Here is a 24,680-nt window from a genome sequence, read left to right as displayed (position 1 = left end):
TACTTGTGATTACACACAGAAAAAGCAAGAAATGAGGAATATGAATCCTCAACATTTTGCCAAATGTTTCTCAGTGACTTAATCTTCAGGCGAAAAAAAGTATAAAGACTTTGCTATAGGGAAGTGACGTGGTTCAGGAATGGTATTCCCAAATCCAGTTCTCCCACCAACACCTCTCAAACCTCACAGCTGCTCACTCGCTCTCTCTCCCCAATCTTCTCCCTTCTTTAACAGAAAACAACAAAAACAGAGAACAGGTCCTCCGGTCCTCCCCCATGCACTCCCAGGTTTTATTACCCCAGACAGGGATGCCTTTCCTCTCCAGAAGTGAGAAAGTCCATCTTCCCCACCCCTGACAAAGATGTAATGTGGTATTGAACAACAAAATGTCATGGCCATGCTCCCTCCCACTGATCTGGGCCAGAACCAGGACTGGAAGAAAATTTTAAGTTCCTATTTGAGGGAACACTGTATATATTAAAGCAACCAGCTCTGATTTAAAATTATGTTCTATTTAATAACAAGTAGTACACAGTTTGATAATGCTTCAAACAGTTTTCCATTATTCTGTCAGGTTTGCACAATCACAGATATGATCTTGCAATTTTAGATAATGAAAGACAACAACATTGCATGTCTGGAGAAAAGGACAAGATTGGCACTTGATGGATACTACACACTGACAAAATGAAAAAATATATCAAAATTTTAAAAAGTAGTCTGCTTAGCTAATTTTCTCAGACCAAAGGATTTCTATTTATGTGCAAAAAATAAAAATCTGTAATTTTCAATTTAAATGCTTTATCAGGAGGATGGCATATCCCGGAATTGGTTTGTTAGTAATGAAATTTCACTGACCTTTTTCCCAGGCAAGGAAGTGTTTCTAGGACTGAGGATATCCCTCACTACTCTACATTTCCACGTAACCTTTTGAAATACTGAGGTCTCAAAACCCACATAGTAAGGTATTTGAATTATTGTTGCTAGCAAGTTCATAAAGAGACATGCAGAATTTTCTGCCATAATCTAATCTAATCTAATCTAATCTAATCATTATACCTTCATTGAAAAGGACAATTAAACTAAAAAGAAACAAAATAGAAACAAAACAAGGAAATAGCAATGACAACCAAAAACCACCACTCAAATCCCCAAAGACAAAAAGAAAACCATTCAGAAATTTTGTTTAATTAAGACAAACTGGGCTATATAATAAATGGATTATCTATTGTGTTAATACAGTGAAATATCACCATCTTTATGCAACTGAAAAACAGTAAACAATTATATGAGCCAAGTAACACCAAAAAGCACTTTTTACCACCATGAAATTCTCTTCAGGGTCTTCATGTAATTCTTCTCACTCCTTCATATATGAAGTATAAACAGAATTTCTTCTGTCCAGCTAGTAAATTTAGCCTACTGCTTACCAGTTCAGAAGCCAAAGGTCTTTACAGAGAAGCCCACTGGAAACTTGGAAAAGTGTAAGCAGTAGTAACACTTGCCAGTAAAAAGGACTGCATACCAATCCCAAAAGGAGGAAAAGCAATGTGCCTTCTCTCTTCCAACATGAAAGAGCAAGGGCTATTAAGGAAACAGAACACACTTCTTTACTGCTATTGTAAGTAGTAGTAGTCGTAGTAGTAGTAGTAGTAGTACTAATGTTCTGGTTCCATTCTAAAGAATGTTAGTGGTAGGAACAGTACTCTACAAACAAAATAATTTATTTTATAGACTTTTAATTCTTACAGAAAGTACATAATTGCACTAGGCAATCTCATTTTGTCTTATACTTTACAAGATTGGAATATAACCTAGTGTAGTGGGATGCACTTTTAATCAACTGAAACATCTGCTTCCAAATCATTGCAATGACAATTTCTAATATCCAGTACACAAGTTAATTTACTTTTAATTGATTTTAAAAAAATTGTTCAATATTTTTTTGCATCAAAATACATCTAGATATAGAAAATACTGACATTTAATATTCCAGTCTAAAACCTGTAAATTCAAATTATTCTTACCTATCAGAAGAGCTTGAGCTGAAATGCATTAAAAAATAACACATTTTTGTCCCAGGGTGACAACCTGGAATAAAGAAAATAATTAATACGAAGAATGGGCATTTGCCAGAGGATAAATTAGACTTTAAGTAGCAGACCATTTCTGAGGCACATGTCATGAAACATATAGATGTAGAAAGACAGCTCATCAAAACTGAAGGGAGTGAAACAGAAAGACAAGAGTCTATACTATTGTTTGACCATAAGTTATTTATAAAACTTATTATATAATAAAGCTGAAAGACTAATCAGGACTGCTGAATAATATTCACTTTTAGCTGAATAATGTTAAAGTTACTTTTATTTTTTCTCTGTTTTTTCTCATATTACTAGCACCTTACACAATTAATAATTTCTTTCAAATGAATTTACACTCTCCAAGGTAATAAAATTATTTTAAAAAAAAATTTCATAAGTCCTCCTTTAAAGACACCTACATGGTGTTGATTTGAAATTATGAAGCAACTATATTACTTTTTTCACTAGCTCCTACTTTTTCCGTAAATTCTCAGCAGTGGTCTTTTTAGATCCCATTTTGCTTCCTATTTACACATCTTATATGGCTGAAATTCAGTCCTGATAATAAAAAGGATAGTACTCTAGTCAACAAGGAAGAATATATGCAGGCTGTCTGAAGACATTGTATTATTTTTAAGCCTAAGAGGATATTCTGCCTCTAACCAGTCTGTTGTTTTCCTGCCATAGTCCTCCCTCCTGTCCTGCCCACTCCTTGAAAGAAACAGAAATATCAAAAACCAAAGAGTCAGTTCATAGGTATTCTGGGAGATAAGATGAAAAAAAAGAGCTTTATGCTTAAGATCTGAACTGTAATCCATGCTTTAGTAAGCCATCCATAAACTTCCACCATGACAAGGCACTTCTCTATGCTCCAATTCTAGCCATCTTCTTTCACCAATTTTAGGTCATTTAGGAAAGACTTCCTTGTAAAGTAGACAAAATTGAATCTTCCAAAGAACCATTGTAATAACCAATATAAATTCTTCAACTTGTGGTATATGAAACCAACACCTGAGTGACAGGGGATGTTTGAGTACCAAGAACAAGAAGAAGGGAAGAGAAAGAGAAATTGAACGTCACTTAACATTACAATACTCTTGTCCCAATTAGTGTAAATTGATTTAGTTCTTTTAAACTGAAACAGCTTCAACCTGAACAACTCTATAACGATTTATAGGTAAAGACATAAATCTCACAGGTGGAGGAGAAAACTCATGTATGTATCCTACTTTGACACTGTAACCCTCAAAAACATTTTATGTGTAAATAAGGGAATCTGATTTTCATGAGACATCAAAAATTTACTACTAGTCTCTTTGAAGTTTTAAAGGCATAACTAATTTACTCCATTTTGTATGGTTAGTCCAGTTAAAAAGATACTAATATTCATACTCTAAATTATGTAAATAACTTTGACCAAATCTTATTATTAATACAATTTAAAATTATTGTATATAAAATTTCAAGTTCTCCCTGTTGTCTGCTGTTAATCACTACACTGTTCCCCTGTAGATCTCCTGGAGGGCAGTAATGTTAATAATGGAATTTATTTTGCTTTGCCAGGAAGAAATATGCTATTGTTTCTGATGGAGTCTTCTCTATTGTGGTTCCACTTCAGACTATTTTTGTATCTTCTATATATTTATATAGTTAATACATTTAAAAAGTATATATTTCCATATTTTAGATAATTACTTTCTTTTTTTTAACTACTATAAACTTTGTTCTGTCTGCCTCCCAAATCTGCACCACAATAGCTTACCACTGTTGAATTTTTCATAGCTTCAATCTTAAGTGTACATTTTTTTATCATCTCATTCTTATACTTCTCCGCACCATGGAACTATCTCTTTCACTTTTATTATCGAGGCTTCATATTTCATTCTCTACAGAAAACTTACTCCTTATTACTTCATAAAAAATTATGGTTATAGCATAAAAAGAAAAGCAAGAGCACTTTAAAAAAGAGTCAAAAAATGCTGCTGCAGGCAAAGAAACTAAAAAAAAAAGAAAAAGAAAAAGAAAAAAATTCAGTGCAAAAATCAGCAGCCTGTTGCTATGACTGGCAATGCTGTATATACTGGTCTGCAGGCTATAAGCCTGAGTATTATAGTAGGAGTTACATCAAAAAAAGAACCCCTCTTCCTTGTGCTTCTAAAGGAAAGCAGAATCATTACTGTGTTTTTCAGAGGATGTGGTCCTGATGTCATGCTTTGACATGATCCTAGAAAACCATGTAGACTGAAATCTTTCAGGAAAATTAAGTAGAGGAGCAAATAGTACCTAAATCCTGTCTGGTCTTAATGCAGGCTATATTCTGAGCTATCCAACTCTGTCAAGATGTGATGTCAGCTGTCAAAAATCTTCACAGGAGAAGGGGAGGCTATGGACTGTAGGTCTACCTCAAGGGCACAGGAATTTTTCAGAGAAGAAGGCAGAATTTTGGATTTCAGTTGTGCATGCAGTTGAAAATACTGCACAATCCACACTGTAGGTCTATATGAACTGAGATTAGAGGAGTAAAACAAAGCAATGAAGAAGAGAAATACAAATGAGCAACACCTAAAATTAAAAACAAATTTAAAACTACAGAGTTGGTTTTAAAGTTTGTTTACATTGTTTAAAATATTTTGACCAAAGCCAAATATTATATTTTGATGCACAAAAGGACATATTGAGACATCTATTTGTCATCTCTATGCCATACACATGGGATATTATGTAAACAATAAAATAAAATAAAACACTTTGAAATATATTTAAAAGCGCATTTTTTTCCTCATGTTAGCTTAGAGATACAGGACTAGTGTTATTTGTATGAATGTACTTCAGACAGAAAACTTCTCATCTTACAAATCTTGTCCTATTCTTACTGCAGTACTACATTTGATATCACCATTTTGAGAGCAAATGTATTGATGCTTAAAACTCAAGAAATTGTGACTGAGCTTGGAAACTGATTATTTTGGTAAAGATAACAGTCTAAATGTAGAAAATAATCAGTTTGGGAAGATTTATCCAAAAGTATATGTATGAGGATTATGCATTCTGGAATAAGACACACAGAATATTAGTAATGGTTGCAAAAAAAAAAAAGTGTAATGTTTGCTACTTAAACAGTATGTGAATAAGCAAGGCAAATCAGAGGCAAGTGTGTTTCCATACCAATATTAAATGTCAAAGGGAATAACGTGTCTGAGGAAACAAGCAACAAGAAAAAACAAACTGAAATATCTTGTTCTGGATGAACACATTAATGAAATAGATGCACCAGAAATTTGTTGACAGCCACTGTGATGGTAAATGCAAAGATGAATGTGAGAGCCTAGTATGACAAGAAAGAGAACTTCAGTTTAAACAGATGAACACATTGTGAACAGAATTTTAATGGTCTAAAATACCAGTCTTAAATGACAATATACATTTGTGTAACTGTTAGACAGTGTCTGCCAGGATAATGATACTGATTACGAGATTCTCAGACAAGAAAGTGCGAACAGGCAATAAAGCTTTTCTGGACAGCATCAGCATCCTCCTCTCAATTAGTCAAATGTCACCGGGAAATTAAACAGATAACATTTGAAGAGACTAAAACTATGTTCTAGAATCAGCTAATGAGGAAGCCCCTCCAGTCAGAAAGTTACTATTGATGTGATGCAAAACAGTGATACTGTTCAAAATCCTATAGAATTATGCAATTTCATAATTGCGATGATTCACTTAGATTCAACAGCTCTGCAGAAGAATAAAGGACAAAAAGAAGCTTGTAAAAAGCTTGCAAAGTCAAAAGTAGGAAGAAATTTCAATAGGCAGTTGGATAAGAGACCGAAAAATGTAGCTAAGAATAAATGTGCAGTTGTTCATCCAGCATTGACAGCAACCAGAAGCCTTCCACTTGTGTTTGTGTAATTCAGCATAGATAGGAATCATTAAAACATTAAAATCATTAAAACTCACAGGTTCTGTGAGTACAAAAACAAATTATTACTTGAATGGTACATACACCTCTGAGTCACTGGTCAATGATATAGCAGATGAAATTCAAGGTATATGGAGGAATAAAAAACAACCAAACATTTTCTGCACACATGTAAAACCGGTGTGACCTGAGTACAACCACTCAGGAGCAAAGTTCTCAGCTGAATATTAAATTCATGAAACTATAAGCTCAATATGCAGAACAAGTGAAAAACAGAAAACCAATTGTTAAGAAGCATTGTGGACAAAAGCAGAGGAGAGAGAAGAAAATGTTATTATGCCACTATTTGAATACATGAGGGCTTACCCTCAGCTAACAGCACTGTTCTTCAGGGGTTGGTGCTAGGTCTGATACTGTTTGACAGCACTGCTGATCTCCATGGTGAAGAAATGCAGACACTCAGATTTACAGACAATACCAAACCAGGAAGAGTGGTTAATATTTTAGAGTCTGCTATTCAGAGGGATTTCATCAAGCTGGGGGAATAGGATATCTGAAGTTCAAAATAGGCAAATGCAGAGCCTAACTAGTAAATTTTAATATGTATTAATATTTTTATTAATAAAGGCTGGGGCCTGGCTGGCTGGGGAGCATATTTACAGAGAAAGAAAGAAGGGCTCTTGAACAAGCTGAGCATGAGGCAGCTGTGTGTCCTTGCACTTGTCACAGTAAAATAAAGGGGAGAGAAAAATGCACTGATGCTCCACTAAAGGCTGTAACTATTCCTATTCGATGTAAGGTTACACAGTTATTAAAGGAATATCATAGCCCTCATTTTGCATTTCTTTTCTTCACAGGTCAAGTGGAAAGTTAAAATTTATGAACACACCAATATGACCCTGAAAAAAAATGCTGAGAGTGGCTCAGGAGAAAGAGTCAGAACAATCACTTTTAGGACTCTAAATTGCTTTGAAGGAATAACAAACAACAGCCATGGATTATCTCACCTAAAACACTTTTTAAAGAATTAGGAAAATGAGAACTGATTTTTCTCCGAGCTTATTAAAAAGGGTGCATAAACTAAAATTGTTATCACAATTGCCTAAAGAATTTCTGTGTGGCTAGCAATGATTTTTGCAAAGTATAAATTAAAATGTCTATTCCATTTACTAAGTAGAAGCACATAATGAATGCTCAGCAGCATCATCAGGATACTTGAACTTGGAAGACTTACAATGATTTTTTCCCTTTGTGTGTTATTGTTGAAATATTTCTTAAACATAAGCAGTACTTACTGGAAGAATATATCTGTGTGGTTTTGACTGAGATTAAATCCTCATCTCAAGTCTTCTAGAAAATGTTTGGACTAAGAAATGGAATGTCATCTTTATTGAAACACATACATGTACAAGAGACAATAATCTACCTGCAGTAAGTATATAATAATCGATTGCATATCTTAGTAACTGAAATCACCTAAATTCCAGACTGACTATGGTCTCATCCTGGTAGTTTTAGTGAACAAGGACAAGAAACCCTTTTGGTGGTGCATCCTGCAGCCTCCTCCCTGCCATTCTTCTGCATATGCTTTGCCTGTGTACTAGGCTATAGAGTGAACTTGTCAGTGAATTCTGTTAAATCACATTTTCATAAGTTTATATTAAAACCTATTGGCTTTTTGCCAATACATTTCACAGTGATTATTAAATTGGACACACCACTCATTCACTACAAACCATTATCTGCATTAAAAATAAAAGGGACTCTGGATACATATATAAAAGAAGTATAAAAGAAATAAGAATTATGTTATTTTCATCATTGCTATATCACAAACCTAAGGTATTTAGAAAGTGCAGGCAAAAGTTAAGCTCCACATGTTTTTCAGTATCTGAAACATGAAAAAACTGGTGATTTGGCCTAAAGTAAGGTGAAAATTGTTTTTCAAGATTCAGACTCTTTCTGTGTAGAATAATCAGTGGAAGTGTAAATGATGATTGAATAATTATGAATCAGATTATTTGTAACGCTTCAAAAAGTAGAAATAAAAAGAATTATGAACTTTGAGGAAAAACTAGTCAAACCATATATCCTTAGGGTTAAAGTTGCCATAAGACTGTAAATAACATATTTGCATTTGAATATGTTATTTACAGTCTTATGGTAACTTTACATAACAAATAATTATTGTTGCTAGCAATAAAATATTATTGCTAGCAATTTCTGAACAAGAAATAGAAGACAATTCACCAGATATTTTTCTACTAGATACTGCATAATTATATGTAGTTAAAAGCATAATACATGTAAGAAATCACTTGATCAAAACTAAACTGAGGTCAAGAAGAACTGCCTGACTGTTAAACAAGTAATTGCTGACATTTTCATTGAGAACAACAGGTCAGAAGCAGAAACTGAAATTAACAAAGAGAGAAAAATATTAAACAGAATCTAACTAACCTGAAGTTGCACTTTATTTGGCTTAGTAAGAGGAAGTGCCTTGTGTCATACTTCTGCTAACAAAAAATTACTTAACTGTGATCTGAAAAAATCATAAAGATGCTCAGACCTAAAAAATATGTCAGAGTCAAAGAACCTTAGGAATGGTGCTGGACCTTCTTAATCACTTGTTTAAAAAGAATGTGAGCTTCTGAGACAACTAATTTAAAATCATTGTACAGGAATGGACAGAAATACAAGAAAAAGCTTTTGAAGAAGTAAAGAGAATAATTTTAAATTCTCCATTAGTGAAAGTTTATAATGCAAAGGAAAGTCTAGTGTTAGAAAGTGACACATTACAGAGTAGTCAGGGAACCACATTAATGCAGAGAGAATGTCTAAAAGCACTTATGAGCTGTTATTTCTTAGTTAACGAATGAGAATGAATTAGCACTAGACCTTTACAAAACTGACTAGAATCTTTCACAAGCTCTGTCAGGACAAAAAAAGCTGTACAGTGTCATGTCCCCTCAACTTTGCTTATGTTTTAAATGTCTGAAAGCATTAATTTAAATGGAGAATGGAAAATTGGTTCATCAGCATCCCCATCTAACAGGGTCTGGCACAGTTAGGATCTCCTGCAATGATTTGCCAAACCCTGTGACAATGCAATTGACAGACCTGTTCCTTCCATACAGTTAGTGTCCCACATAACCAGAAATTAAACCTGAAAAGCCATATTGCATTTTTCTCATCAGAATAATGTCACCTTTTCTTTTGAGAGCCTCTTCAGTTCCTCTATACTTTTTCACCTAAAACACTCTGTACTCCAAAGAACCTGTACGAAGCAAACCAAATTTTAATACTCACCAATTTCAATACAATTGCATTCCCAGAGTTAGCTTGAACTTTAACACATTTCACTTTTCAATTCTTGAAGTCAGGGTGCCTCATGGGACAGCTGTTCTGTGGGGTTTGGGGAGAGCAGGGACTTTCCAAGTCAGCAGAGCAGAGAAGGACTTGGCATCCCAGGCCATTCCCACCACCTCAGCTAGAGGCAAGGCAGCTGGGGGGCACTGAGGCAGCCCCAGCCCCGGGCATGTCCTTGGGCACGGGATGACACTAGGCAGGGATGTCACCCCACACAAAGGGGTGAGGAACAGGCCCTGTGAGGGAAACCAGGGTCAGACATGGTCCCAGACTGGCCAGGAAGAATGTTTGCAGGAGGGTTATGGTTGGTTATGCTCACTCCAGAGCTGGTCACAGACACAATAGATATTTCTAAACAAAAGCTCTTCTCTGGGTGTTCCCAAGAAATCTCTGATCTCTAGGAGATCAGAGGTAACAACTGAGCACCAGCTGCTGGTTTGGTGGGGATGCAGATATTCAACATGATTCTGCTTAAATCTCAAATCTAACAGATGCTCTCACAAGCCAATTAATAAATCTCCAATTAACAAGCAGGACCTGGTTAGTGGTCATGTTGAATATGGTGACTGAGTCACAGAGCAGCAGAAGAGCTTCCACTGAGTGACAGCAAGAGAGCAGAGATACAAGTATGGGTACACTGGTTGATTGCTGAGAACTCAATAAAAGATATATAAAATTCTAGTATTTTTGTGAGACAGAGAATATCTTAACTACTAGATTACATCTTCTAGGTAACACATGTATATATAAGATACAGTTTCTGATTGTTTTCAAAGTCAGATTTTAGCTTTCTGTGAACAGGATGAGTTTAATTTTTGATGATACTTTCTTTTATTAAACTCAGAACAGTGTCATTTCAAATAGTTAAGATGGCAAAAGTAGAAAGATCAATTTAGTCTTTCAAAAATTCCAGGTAAAATTTTGCCTTTGTATAGCTATTGGTCAGGAAAATCACTGAGATTATTAAGAATTCAAATCCTGAGACCAAGCCAAAATGCAAAATGGATTCAGTGTGTCTATAATCCTATTTGACTTTGTGTCTGGAATTGTTGCCCTCAGCAATTGTCCCAAAGATCCTTCCAGGAAGAATTCTAAATCATCTTCTCAGTGCAGAGATGGTCACCTACAATAGTTATAAACGAGCAAACAAAAAACAATGGTGTGGCAGCCTGGTATACAATGCCATGAAACACACGTTTCACAGGAGTGGATACCTGCATTTTAAGAAATTTGAGTTCATTTGTATCTGTATCTTAATGTGCCTTATTGTCTGAAGTTTCCCGTCAAGTTCAAAGCAGGGCAACCTTGTATCACAGATAAACATAGATTGCACCAGCCTTAAATAAGAATGAGGAAAGTTGGCAAGTTGGCAAGTCTCATATTCAAGCTGACCTCAAGTCCACACTGCACTAATCAGGCTCGCCCAAAACTTTATTTCAGCAAATAATATTCCAACCTCTGAATACATTACCAGGTGACATTATTTGACAAGGACTTTTTCATTTCTTATTCAGTACTTAGCTATTCCAAAACAAGCAGGACATATGCAATGCCAAAAGACATTAAATTATTTTGGAAAAACAAAAACAAATTTATTTGTGATTGCTTTGTTATAGTTTACCTTAGCACTAAACACATTATAAAATACATATCTTTAAGCAGATAAGGATAAAAAAAGTAATTTTTTTATGAATTGTCTCAGTTGCCAAGGACAACCTTCTCTAAGAACTTTAAACATGAAAATAAAGCATAAGAACTTAGGAGAAATAAAAGGTTTTCCAGCTATATAAAATTATATGTCTTTGTATTCCTCCCCAAGAGAGTTTAAGCACTGAAAATCAGTAATTTTAATCAGTGCAGTTAGTAACTTTTAGTATAGAAGTACATTGAGGTGGCAGAAAGATATGAGCTAAGAATAAGAATTAAACTGTTTCACCTAACTACTCATAGTACTGTAGCCAAACTCAGCAGAATCTGCTAAATCAATCTGAGCAGCTAGTACATATGGTGCCTTATTTTTCCTTAGATACAATAATGACAGCACCACCCATACACAAGTCCTTTCAACTGCAGGGTTGGCACATTGTTAGAGTTACAACCCACATACAAAGATTCATCCACTTACTAGCGACAACTGAGTTCTGATTATGTTATATATCTGAACAAAAGACAAAGAACTGCAGGCATTGAATAGCTAACAGAATAATTCATTTTTTAGAAGAATATTGAATGTGACAAATAATAGGTTTCAAATGTACCTAAGACATATTTTTGCATATTCCCAAAGCTAGAAAATTCCACATGACAAAATTTGTGGTTAACAACTCCTTGAGTCTGCCTGCAAGCACTTACATTGTCATCTTTGAGCACAGTAGGAGCAACTGAAAAATCAACAGAGTTGCCCAAGGTTTTCTGAGAAAATTACACACTGGAGAAAATAGACTGTGATTGTGCTGTAAAGTCCCAACAACTCTCAACCAAAGGCTGCAGAATGGAAACAAAAAAAAATTTCCAAAGCATTCAATGACTGTATCCAAACATCTAAAAATAATCTGATGTAAGAATCTCTCCTTTATTATAACACTGATATTATTTCAAAATGTTTGTACAGTAATCTACACTTGGCGGAAACTCAGCATAATTGTCTTACTGTACTTGAATAGAGTTTCAAAATTTGGCATCAAATCAAATTTTGGGAGGCCATTGTTTCCTTTCCACTGAATTTGATGGCTTACTGATATTCTATTAGACAGCAATATAAAATCAAAGCAACGGTTAGAAAATTAGAGAGGCACTTGTCAAAGGCTGTTAGTGTAGGGAAAATTAATATAACAAATATCTTTAAGAGCTGCTATTTAAAATAACAACTTTCAATTAATATTTAGCATTTTAGATTAATTACCTTATTGAACACCTACCAGACTTGGCTGAGCACAGTAAGGACACCTGAGCACCAGAAAACTTGGGCTGGAGTCCATGTGAGTGACATATGTTGATTGGTTCTCTTAATCCTGAGCAGACTTCTTGTTTTTACTTAAATATAGACAAAAGTATCTAATTTTAAGCCTCAGGGTCTGAAGGGCAGTTAAATATGTTTCTGCTTGAAAATGACACTTTGTATATCAATAATAATCCACAAAGTTGAGATCTGCCAAAGGAAAAAAAAAGAAAATGACCTGGTCATGCTGAAGATATGAATATCTCCAGATTTGCTTTAGGACTAGAGCCCTCACATGAACAATATTCTGCAAATGATGAAGTGATGCTTTGCCAACAGACACCAGATGGTTGTTAAATGACAGATGAGGGTCTACATTTGATAGAGTCAACAAACCAGGCTGTAACATATGTAAAACTAGTAATCCGTATGCATGTTTCAGAGACTAAGAGCTCATTGATGATTATAAAAAGTTAGTTCAAAATCACTCTGTTTTCAAGATTTACTTTGCTTCAACTTTTTCCTGGTTGAAACCTTGTCTTTATCACTTACCTTCTAGTGGTAAATGCTAACAGCCTCATATGTGATGAGAGAGAACTGAGTGGTCTGATCAGGAAAGGCTTTCTCTTTTTACCGAATGTTATCCTCTCAGTAATTGAAAACAGGATCATTCTATTGACTCACATAGGAATTCTGTTTGATATTGCAAGAGATGATGACTGATCATCATTTTCATGGGGCTGGTCATCAGAATAAGGCACAGAATCACAATACTAGGGAGTGTACACCTGCATCACAGCGTTACCCTGATCTGCTTCTTCATGGGTTGTTGGCAAAAAAAGAAGCAGAAAAACATTTTCATTTTAAAGTATATATTTCTGGCAGGTATTAGTGGAAAGAAAATAAAATCAGTCTTCATTTTTATAGTCAAGCAATATTTTATATGATTAAGTTGCTTTAGCAGCAGGAGATACTACCTAGGAAGATGTATTTTTATTTCTTCAAGAGGTAAATTTTGGTATTAGTTATAAGTTCTTTTGCAGAATATAACGCCCAATAAGGAGCTGAAAAAATGTCAAGGAAGGATTTTTCCTCTGTGAAAAAGTATTTGGGTTATTTTTTTCCTTTTCTCATCAGTAGAAGGTTATAAAAGCTGTTTCCTTTCTCAGTATTTTGAATATGATCTTGTGTTTTAACTAATGTTAAAATCTTTATCTAAAAACAAGCTTGTGAAATTTCTTATTTTTCAGTTACATCTTGCAGCTTTGCTCTGGGGTTTAAAATGCCAGCTGAGGCATAAGTCAAAAATATGTGCATACAGACTGGTTTCTAATATTCCAGAGATTAATATCTGTGCTCCATTTCAACAGAAGATTAAAAAGGTTCTTAAACATTTCCTTGACCAAAGAAAGCATATGAGTAATTAATTGTTTCTGCCAGAACCCTGGTAAATGAAGAGAACATTGTAATGACTGACAATATTGCAGAGAATATCAAAATCATATACCGGTTTTGACAGTGGAAGCCCCAGGCCTTTTCTGTTTTATTTCCAGATTGATTTAAAGTCCATTGAATTTTGATTGACTTTTTTTTATTATGTAGTTTAGAAACAGGAGTGTGCAAGATAGATTTGTTTGTATATGGTTATTAATATTGACTGGATTTTACACATGCATGTGAGTATGTGAATTTGATGTGGGATATAGCTTTAGAGTGCTTTTCATCTATCTACTGAGGTTGAATATTTTTACAGTCTTTTTTTATGAATTGCTCATGCATGAAAATATAATTATTGCTGTTCATTCATTTATCCCTGATAGTATTTCTTACCAGTTCCAAGCCCAAGAAGCTTGGTACAGTCCTGTAGGGAGGAGAGAATAATGATCCCAATTAATAATAGATAAGAAAAAGACAATAAAGAACGGGGTCAGAACATGACATTGCCCTTAATCCTTAGGCTGCAAGGTGACCTCTCTGCACATCAAGTGAAGGCACTCAAGGAATAGAAGCCTGTAGATTCTATGTCATTTCTTCTGCACTGTGTTAGTAAACTGGAACAGAACAAATTAGGATCTCAAGAACTGGAAGAGACTGAGAATTTAGATAAGTATTGTATACCTTTCTTTGCCACTGCCTGTGTCCTTTGTTGTCATCACAGTTGTCATCATACCCTGGGGAGTAGGTGGTGTCACCAGCACATGCCAGCAATTTAGGAAGAACAGGTGTGTAAGGAAATGTTCAAAATTCTCATGCACCTTTGCAAATGTAAAGAAGAGTCACGTATGGCAAGGCCCAAGAGGAAACATGGTTGGTATGAATATCACATCGGAGGATAAGGATTAGAATGCTTCTTGCTGACATATATAAACACACATCAGCTGAGAGTGATGCTAACACTTTTCCTTCTGGCTATATGATATCAAGCTTCTGTGATAAGTATAAATATACACAGAACATTTACATACATGTTCCAGATCTAACTTTCATATGAGGGAAAATGTGGCATCAGAAAATGAAACAAACAAGCGGAATATAGCAAAATTCTAGGAGAGTTCTGGGAGGCATGAAGAAAATTATTTTGGAAAGAATGTCTACTTCACTTTGGGAAAAACTGGGAAACCTTGGATCTTTATAGCAGTTTTCAGAGTGAATACTAAAGTCGTGGGGAAAACCCACAAGAGTATCTTACCACAGCAGTGTGGACAATACTTCAGCACAGGCTGAAATTAATGCTCAGTATTAACCTGGTCAAGGAAGTGCACATATCTATTCATTTCTGAAACTCTACTTTACAACCTGTATGTCTCAGTAAATTATCCTACTCATAATTTGTCTCATTATGGCAACAAAAAATATTTCTTAAATCAGTCTAGTTGGGTGACCATAAAGATCTAAAAAGTGCCCAACATTCCAAAAGTAAGGCAGAAATATCTAAATATGTATTTCCTTTAACATTTTAAAAAATACATTCTTGTATTATTAATATAAGCTTCTTAATTTCTTGATTTTTAAATGCAGAGTTTAGTGTAAAGTCAAAATTATGTTTTCATTTACTTTCAACTTGACATCTAAAAAGCTTTAATGTGACTTTGAAAATCCACATAATTAGTAATGTGCTACTCACTGATATTGGCAGAGATCATGAAAAGTGACAAAACCACATTTAAAGAACATTAACAGTCCTGCACAGCCCTGGATGCAGAAATGTGAAAAAGTCTTCACCTCAGCTCAAAACTGAGTACATATAATCATGCTCTTTATTTGCCTCTCTTGACTGCAGCTGAACACTCCCTCCATTTCCAGCTGCCTTGCCAGGCAGGGTGCTGGGAACACCAGTGCTCTCCATGCTCCTGGTTTATGTGCCATGCTGCATCCAGGCAGAAGCAGCAGTTCAGAAGAAAGCTGATTTGCTAATGTGCTCCACCAAGGATAAATCAGCTACCTATAAATATTCAGATAAATGAAATGTGCAACTGCATTTTTAGATGGCCACAACCTGGTCAAACATAACTGGATTTTGTATAAGAAAATATAGTTTTCCTGTACTAAGCACCATTCATTTGAAACACAGCTAGACATGCAATCACCCATTTCAAGCGTGTACCCGAAGAATCCTTCAGAAATCTTTTAATGTTTCTTTTACATGGGAAAATTTGCCACAAATTCAATCTAACAGAACAGCTTTTGCTGAAATTATGAAAATTAAATATATGTTCAGAAAAATGTATATCCCATAGAAATTCTATCCTGAAATGTGGCAGACATCTTATCAGGTGAAGAAATGTCTTAGAATGGAAGGTGTCAGCAATTTCTACCTGCTGTCCTTATCGTAAACACAATTAAGTAGTGTTGCAGCTCTAGAAATGTTAGTGTTTGCAAAGTACAAGGGAGCAGGTTGCAAGTACAAACCCTGATAGTCATCTACCAACTACCACTGCTATCAGGTAGTTGCAGCATGAAACTGCAAATGGATTATTACACTTACAACAAGATACCACCCAAAATCTGGTAGGCACAGCATAGATAAAACAGAAATAAAAACATTTCCTGGTTTGACAGCAATTTTTTCAAGATACATCCTGTAATTTTCATGTCTTCCAGTTTAAGGAGAGGAGAACATAGGAGCTATGTATCTGCTATAATAAAAAGTTTTCTTTGTTCATGGTTGCTATTAGTTCATCCCTGATGATCTGAAGGGAAATTGCAGAGTGAAAACTTAGGCTGAACACTACATCTCTCAAATCATGGTGTTCTGACTGGGAAATGTGACAAATATGTTGTTTCTGAAAAGTAAAAAGGGTAGTTTATTGGGGTTTTTTTTCATTTTGGAGTAATAAAAAAGTGCCTTTGTTTATCATTTTTCTGAACACAGATCATGATGTTTTAAGTTGTTGAAGTGTTTGGGTTTTTTTCCCTTTATACCACTTATTCCTAACAAAAACTACAGTCCTGGGGTGTTAAATCATTGCATCATCTTCCTAGGATATTTTGTAATAATTATTTGATGTGATAAATAATGTTTCTAAAGTCTTCCTCATTTCAAAAAAAGAATAAACAAACCCAACAACCCAAAAAACTCACCATGCACACAGTTTCTAAACTGATTCCCATTAAAACATACATATGATATAATATATAATATATGATATAATATATGATAAAATATATATGTTGGATAAGGGTTTCATAGACTGCAACCTCTTTTGGACGTTTAGATTTTTACTTAACCCTTCCTGTTTGATTAAATAGATAGCTCTATTACTACTGCAAAAATTACATTATTCATTTTTGGTGTGCTTTATCTTCTTGATTGTTTTTTTTTAGAAGCCTCAGTTTCTTATTTATTTACAGATATCCTCATCACTTACTTGGTTATAATGATTAGCTCTGTAGCGACAGATCACAAGTTCATACCTCAGACTCAAGAGCAAGCATATTTACAGCAGCACAAATCATACCATGAATTCATTAATACACAATACTCTAAATGTTGTTTATGTTTTAAACATGAAATAGATACTAAAAAAATTAATTAAATTCTAGTTTTGAGGAAAATAAGCTAAATTCTGGGAGACAAAAGAAAACATTAATGTATATACAGTAAATATTAATGTAGATATATTTAGGAAAACAAAAGTCTTAAAGAATAGTGTTTAAATATGCAATAGTATTCCTTCAGAGCTTTAATTAATATATGTCACTTGCATTTTGTTAATTAAGGTATTGTCAAATAATTTCTCTTGACATAATATAACTACTACAGAGCATTCCCCAAAATATTAGATGAAAATATTGAGTATTTAATTTAATTCATTAGTTTAATTAGCTCTGTTAAAAAAAATCACTGTAGCATACATCTAATGAAATCAATAAATTAATAGACAAGAAACACATGCACATTGGATTCATTACTCTTCTCAATATCTGAAACACTGATGTATTACAAATATTTTGTAAATTCAGTCACAAAAAGAAGATACTTAAAATGATACCTGTCATAATATTAATTACAAACTCAATCACAATAATTCTTAACAGAAATTTCCTCCAATTCTCCTGAATTACTCTTCCAGTTGTATTTGATGTGTTCTGCTGCATTTATTTGGAGCAAAAAGAGACACACAAATGACTTCAATAATTTTTAAAGTTTTTCAGAAAAAATATCTGTACTGAGTTTTAAAGAGATAATTTTAAAAATAATTCTGAAAAATGTGTTTTATGAATTATTTTCTGAGAAATATATCCAATTGTTAAAAATTTTAACCAATATGTAACATAAGTATTTCTATTATTTCCTTGTCAGAAAATACCATTCTAGTAGAATTCTGTTCTAAAGATTTCTGTGACAAACACTGGTGTCACAGAATTATTCAATACATGGCATAGGCCTCTAATATACTTCATTGGAATATGCACCTCCACTTGAATTCCACTTTTAGATTATATTTTTGTGAGCAATGTCAAAACACACAGACAATGATCTATGACTTTTAGGGTTTTTTCCCAAGAAAGAAAATGGTCTAAATGTTTTTCTTTAAACTTCTTGCAATATTTCTTGTTTTGATCAATTTCTCTTTAGTGTTGCTTTGGCTATACTGTTTCCTAAAGTCTTGCAGAGAATCTTTCTCTACTAATTCACAGAATTATTCCACATACATTTCTAGTAAATTCCAAATCACCTTTTACTCTTTTGCTCCTTCAGTGTCTAATAAATTTTATAGACAAGTTTAAGGACTTAACAGAAGAAAGATAATTTTAATGTTCAGAAGAGCTAGAGGGAAAGAAAACAGATCTGCAGAAGTATATGGCTTCAGTGTAAGTCACAGGTGTTCAGATAACACTTCAGAACTCAGCACAAGAGACTAATTCAGTATTCAGAGGACTTTGAAGAGAACTTCAGAGACCAGTTTTTTGTAATTATCTTATTCTACTTTTTTGGTATGAGTTGGGAACTTCCAAAAATTAAAACTATTTCCATGGACAGCTTCTAAATAATTGATTGAGAGATCAAAACATAGCATATATCAGCTCTAAAAGAGATAATGATTTACAAAAAATATGGATATTGATCTAGTTATCAAACTAGATGGACAAGGACAAAGCCTTTGATGGACAAAGGCTCTCTAAAAGTTTAAAGTTAGAAAGTGTATGTTTATTGTGACGCAGGGCAGCGTGTGGGACAGCTTCCAAATAAACACTGCAATTTACAGCTGATTACAGACTTCTTTTATCTATACAAGTCTTGAATTCCCAAAATAAAAATACATATTCATAATTTTGGTACATCTCCTTCCCTGCTTCATATGCTAATTAGTCCAAAAGGTATTAAGCATGTGTAGTTTGTTTCTTGAAATGGGTCGGTAGTCCTTTCTCCTTGGGGAGAGGCAAAATGAGATAGTAACTGAAGTCTTCCTTGTTCTGACCTTTCTACCTTTTCAATGCAAACATGACAAATGAAGCTCGTGAAAGAGAGGGTAGGGGTAGGGGGGAAAAGGGAGATAAGCCTCCAGAGTCAAAGATCTCATCTTCATAGAAGTATGATCAATGCTCCTTTATTGTTAGGTTCAGGGTACATTTATATGGTTCCAGGCTTCAAGTGACACGGGAAAGTATCTGATGGGTTAACAAAGCACTTGTACATAAAACAAAGACTACTTCTTAAACATATCTTGGTCACCTAGCTCAGCTTGTCAGCAATATCAGCACAACATCTTCTCAACCTCTGTTAGAATCTTCAGACCAGGTTCTTTCACATTCTTTTCCCTGGGATGCAGTTGGCAAACTTTGTCATGCTGGCTGTCCACAGGCAGCATGCTTCTGCTATCAGGCACATACACAGAGTGTTGGCAAGCATGCTTCTAAATCCACAGAATGTCCATTGTTTTTTGTCTGCAGGGTTGTGCACTTAGGCCACAGCATTTGCCCAAAATGCTCTCTAACATGAACCTTGGTAGAACTCCCATTCCTTGTCTTCGATTGGTTTCAGAACAGAGGAAGCTCACAATTGTCTTATGTTCCTAAAAGCTATTTATCAGTTTCTATATTCTTCATTATAAACCCAGCTAAGCAAACATTGTGTTGACAAGAAATCAATTATTAGTTAACTACTAACTCTTAACTTCATCAAGGCCTACCTATTTATTTTAATTAACTCCAATAAAGTTTATCTCTAACTAAATCCTTAACTCCTCTAAAATTTCTAAATTCCTCAAAGTTTATGTTTCAATTACAACAGGATTCAAACTACAAATTTAAAACTAGGAAGTTTCTAGTAGTGAATCACAGAATAACAGAATATCTTGAGATGGAAGTGACCCACAAGGATCATGAATGTCCAACTCGTGGCCCTGCACAGCACCATCCCCAAGAGTCACACCATGTGCCTGAGTGTTGTCTGAACTACTTAAACTCTCTCAAGCTTGGTGCTAGGACCACTTCCGTGCTGAGGCTCTTTCAGTGTCCAACTCCCCTCTGGGGGAAGAATCTTTTCTAATATCCAACCTAAACCTCCCTGACACAGCTTTAATGAGAATCCATAATCCTGAAATATATCATCTTTTCTAGTCCAAAGTCCTGACTAAAGATGTCGTATAACTTTAGCACTGAAAAATATTAGATGACAGCACTTTATTGAGGCCTTAAGCCTGTTGATTATGTCTTATTTATATATTGACCCAGGAACTACAGCGTTCATTTTTTTGACTTTTCAGCTATTCATGGGTTTTTCTCATGGAAGGGAGGGGGGGTTCTGCCTAGAAATTTATCTTTCAGTGGAGCTTCAATATTTGATTGTTTTCCATGTACTAGAAGGAATTCTAATATATTTTTCTCCTGTGCAGATGAATAAAAGCAGGATATTGTCCTTGCAAGATAGCACTCACCTCTTCTGAGTGCTATATCAACATTGTCATTTTTCTTTCCTATGATAAAAGCGGTTAATGCAATGTTGTCTGTCAGGAAACTGCCAAAATTGCTTGTGAATAGAAAAGAAAATGGCTTTGTTATTTGTAGAACAGTCTTGCACATTAGAAGGATGTTCTCTTCAGCCCCTGTTGCTCTGCTTGTATTTTTTTTCCATTTTTTTTCTTTTTCCTACATTGCATTTTTCTGGATGTCATTAATTCTTGTTTTACTGTTTCTTTGCATAAGGATAAAACTAATCGTTTCCATGTGCATTAAGTAATCCACTTCTATTCCACATTTTTGGAAGTAACTTATAGACAATTTTCAAGGAAAATTCTTACATTAAGTTTGGGAGAATGGAAGTAATATTTCTTTTCTTTCCTCACAACTTTCTTGCTACTGAAAAAAATAATGTTGAAGAATTATAGAAAAAAAGTTCTGCAAGGAAAATAAATGAGGAAGCAAATGGAAAAGATACCACCTAAAATTTTCTCCTAGGCTTTGAGTGACTATCAGGCAGCAGTTAATTAAGAGAAGAAGAATGATCAAAACTAAAAATAGGATTCATTATATTATTCTCTGTAAAAGGGAATTAAAAAAAAACAACCCAAGTAAACAAAAAAAAAAAAAACACAACAACAAAAAAAAACCCCAAAAAACAAGCTGCAGTAGAATTCTATGTAAACACTTTAAAATTCTCTGGCCTATTATGGATAGATTAAATATGATGTCAAATAGCATTGTAATCTAATTCTAATTATATTCAACAAAACCAGTAAAACCCAACAAAATGAACAAGAGAATAAAACCATAAAGAAATAAACAACAAAATGGAAAAAGTTAAATCAAAACCAAAGGGGATTTACCCCAACTCTTATATCTCAAAAATAAAATTAAACTTCCCATGATTTACATAATTAATGAGAAGTGTTTTCTAAACTCTAAATATTGTAGCTCAGACATGCTTATTTCTTTTGGTAAAAAGGCAAGCTGAACACACTGCTTAGGATGAAGACAACTGCTAATGAATTACAGTCATAAATACTATGAAATAATATCTCAAGTTATTCTTATAATTATTCTAATTATGAAAATTAGCCTCTAAATATTATAAGATGCAGATTTTTTGAAGGTTTGTTTTTTTTATTTCATCTGTTTGCAACCTGAAGATTTTTTGTGGAGCATAAGTCACATTATCCTTTGACACAATAAAGTATTTAAATTCTTCCAAAAATGTTCTGTTAAAGAATTATTCACTTCCTCCTCATGACTGTCTGAAAACTCAAGGTTCTGTCTGAAAAATATTTATTTCAAATAAAAATTCCTATTTATCAAAAATGACAGTTGCTAGAAATACCCCTTTTACTTGATGGTAGTAATTTATATTGTAAAAAAGACCATGGTTTCTGTCTCAAGAAAAACAACCCACAACAGGCAAAATAGACACCATCATTTTCATGATGTTTTAAAAATCTAGAAAGGAGACATAAAAAAGGAAAATATTTTTGCCTATGAAAGTGTTTGGTCAAGTAAAAAAGCAATGAAAAGTTTCTGTCTTCACAGAGATAGTAATGTAATCTGCTGGCTAGATAGAAGGATTTTAAATTTATTATTATTATTATTATTATTATTATTATTATTATTATTATTATTATTGTTAGGATGTTACAAGTCATTGAGATGTACTAATGAAGGTATTAATTTTTTAAAAGATCAGATGGAATTTATGTATCTTTCTTACTGTAGATAGATCAGCTAGTTAACTTGTCTGTTTTTCAGAAACATATTGACTTGACACTACAGTATTTTTTAGGCAATAAGAGCACAATATGATTGCCACAAACTTGATGAAACTCTAAAAATACAAAATGAGTGTGACACCAGAAAAGTGAGTGATAATGTGCTGGAAGCAAATTGCTAATGGAATTGGGTAAGTACCCATGTGATATTGTCATCCTTCACCTTGCCACAAAAAATAGAATCTTCTCAAAACTGTTACAGAAAAAAATAAAATAATTATAAAAAGAACTCAAAACACAGAAGATTAGTGACCCATTTTTAAAAGAAATAAGGAAGAAAATTCAGTGCCTGCAATCAGAAGTATAAGAATAGGTTGTATTGGAGTTAAATAGATATTAAATATTTGCTATACTGTATATTTTGTAAACACCATTATCTCATGATAACTTTTTATGTAGTAGCCTAGCCCAAATTTATTTTCAAAAATAGCAAAAATCAAAGTAATATTTCATAATGCATATTATTTAAACTGTTATGAATAATGTAGGTGTAGGGTTTTTATAAATGTTTTGTAGCTCTTAATACAACCATGAAATACTGACACTGAAGGTTGGGATATCAAAGTCAGTCCTTCCTAATACAGCATCCCATAATACAATTCCTTGTGAAACAAGCCACACTTAGGGCAGCCAAACAGCTCACTCATATCCAAATCTGCATACCCACATGTGGCAAGGAGAATTCATTATCCCTATTGCATAATTTGTACATCCCCTTTAACATTGCAGAAGTCTACTGCATGTCCCTTCGTATCCTTTTCATCTTCTCCTTCTGAGAAACAGCTGATTGTTGGTTTTGGGAAGAAAACACAAGTCAGCAATTAAGTTAAGGGTAGGATCAGCTCTCATACTGTGCAACAACCAGCAATTTTTGTCATCAGCCTGGAGGTCACATTTCAGAATAGCAGTAAATAGTTCTGAAGAGGCACCTCTGAAAGAGAGGTACTTCTGGGGCAGGGAAAAGCCAAGAATACTCCAAAATTTTGGCTTCACCTAAGCCAGCCCCCTTCATGCATTCAGATTCCTAAAAAGTGATTGCTCTTGTCATGTGTTTAATCCTAGCACAATGTGCCTTTTCAGAACAATGTTTTGAGCTTCAGAAGGAAAGCTGAACAGTAAATGTTACTCAAGCTACACAGTATTTTGAAGATTAAAATATCTACCAGTTTACCGCAAGATCTGCTAGTCATGTCCTGCCTTGTTACCTACCAAGAAGAAGAGTTATAGAGTCTTGCAGTGGAGTGGCCACACACTGAAACACACATTACGAGGACTTTCAGTCAGTTATCCATCTACATAACTTTTTCTAGAATATTTCCAAGCCATTGTTAGGCTAAATTTGATCACCCATTAACTAACTTCTACAACTCTAACTATTTTATGTAAAATTGAAATCTAGTAAAAATGTTTTCATGAATAAACATCACATAAATCCTTTTTAGAGAACATTCTAGAAATATTCTAGATACTATATCCTAACAAGGATATATTTAGTTACCCAAAGCACTTGCAGGGAAAGCTGTTACCTTCTGTCTTGAATTTTACTTTAAAAGTTTTCAATGTCCTTCATTCTTGAATTAAGTCCATGCAGTCAAGTGTCTTCAACAGGTCATCTTATTGCTATGCCCTCTGCATTTTGGCTTGATAGATTTTTGTTTGGATTTTTTTTTGTTTGTTTACTGGTTTTTTGGGGTTTTTTTGTGGGATTGTTTTGGTTTTTTTGGGTTTTTTTATTCATTTGTTTCATTTGTTTGGTTTTTTGTTCTTTTTTCTTTTTTTTTTTTTTGTACTTCATTCTACTATCAGTTCCTTTTTCTTCTTTTCCCTTAGAAGTGAAACCGTCTGGATTCGCGGAGTTGATTCCCTTCTTGCTGCCTACATGTGCTCTGACATTACAAGCCCACAGGCTGCCGGACATTTCCAGAGGAAAGGTTGAACTCTGCAATGGTTCCTGTGAAGTGACAGCAAGCAGCAGTGAAGGCAAAGAACACAGACATGTTCTCTGTGCTGACCAGTCCCTGTCCTCTGCAAAAACATGCAGTACTTCTGCAGCTAATTGTGGATGAAAAAAAAAGTGTACAGATGCCATTTATCACAAATATTTTCTACCCCCTACCTCCCAGCAATAAGTTCAGTATTCATAAAGCAGAATCTGTGAAAAGACATGG

The sequence above is a fragment of the Passer montanus genome, unplaced genomic scaffold, assembly GCF_014805655.1.
Source record: "Passer montanus isolate IOZ18808 unplaced genomic scaffold, ASM1480565v1 scaffold33, whole genome shotgun sequence".
NCBI classification, from domain to species: domain Eukaryota; kingdom Metazoa; phylum Chordata; class Aves; order Passeriformes; family Passeridae; genus Passer; species Passer montanus.
Note: the sequence above shows the minus strand (reverse complement) of the source record.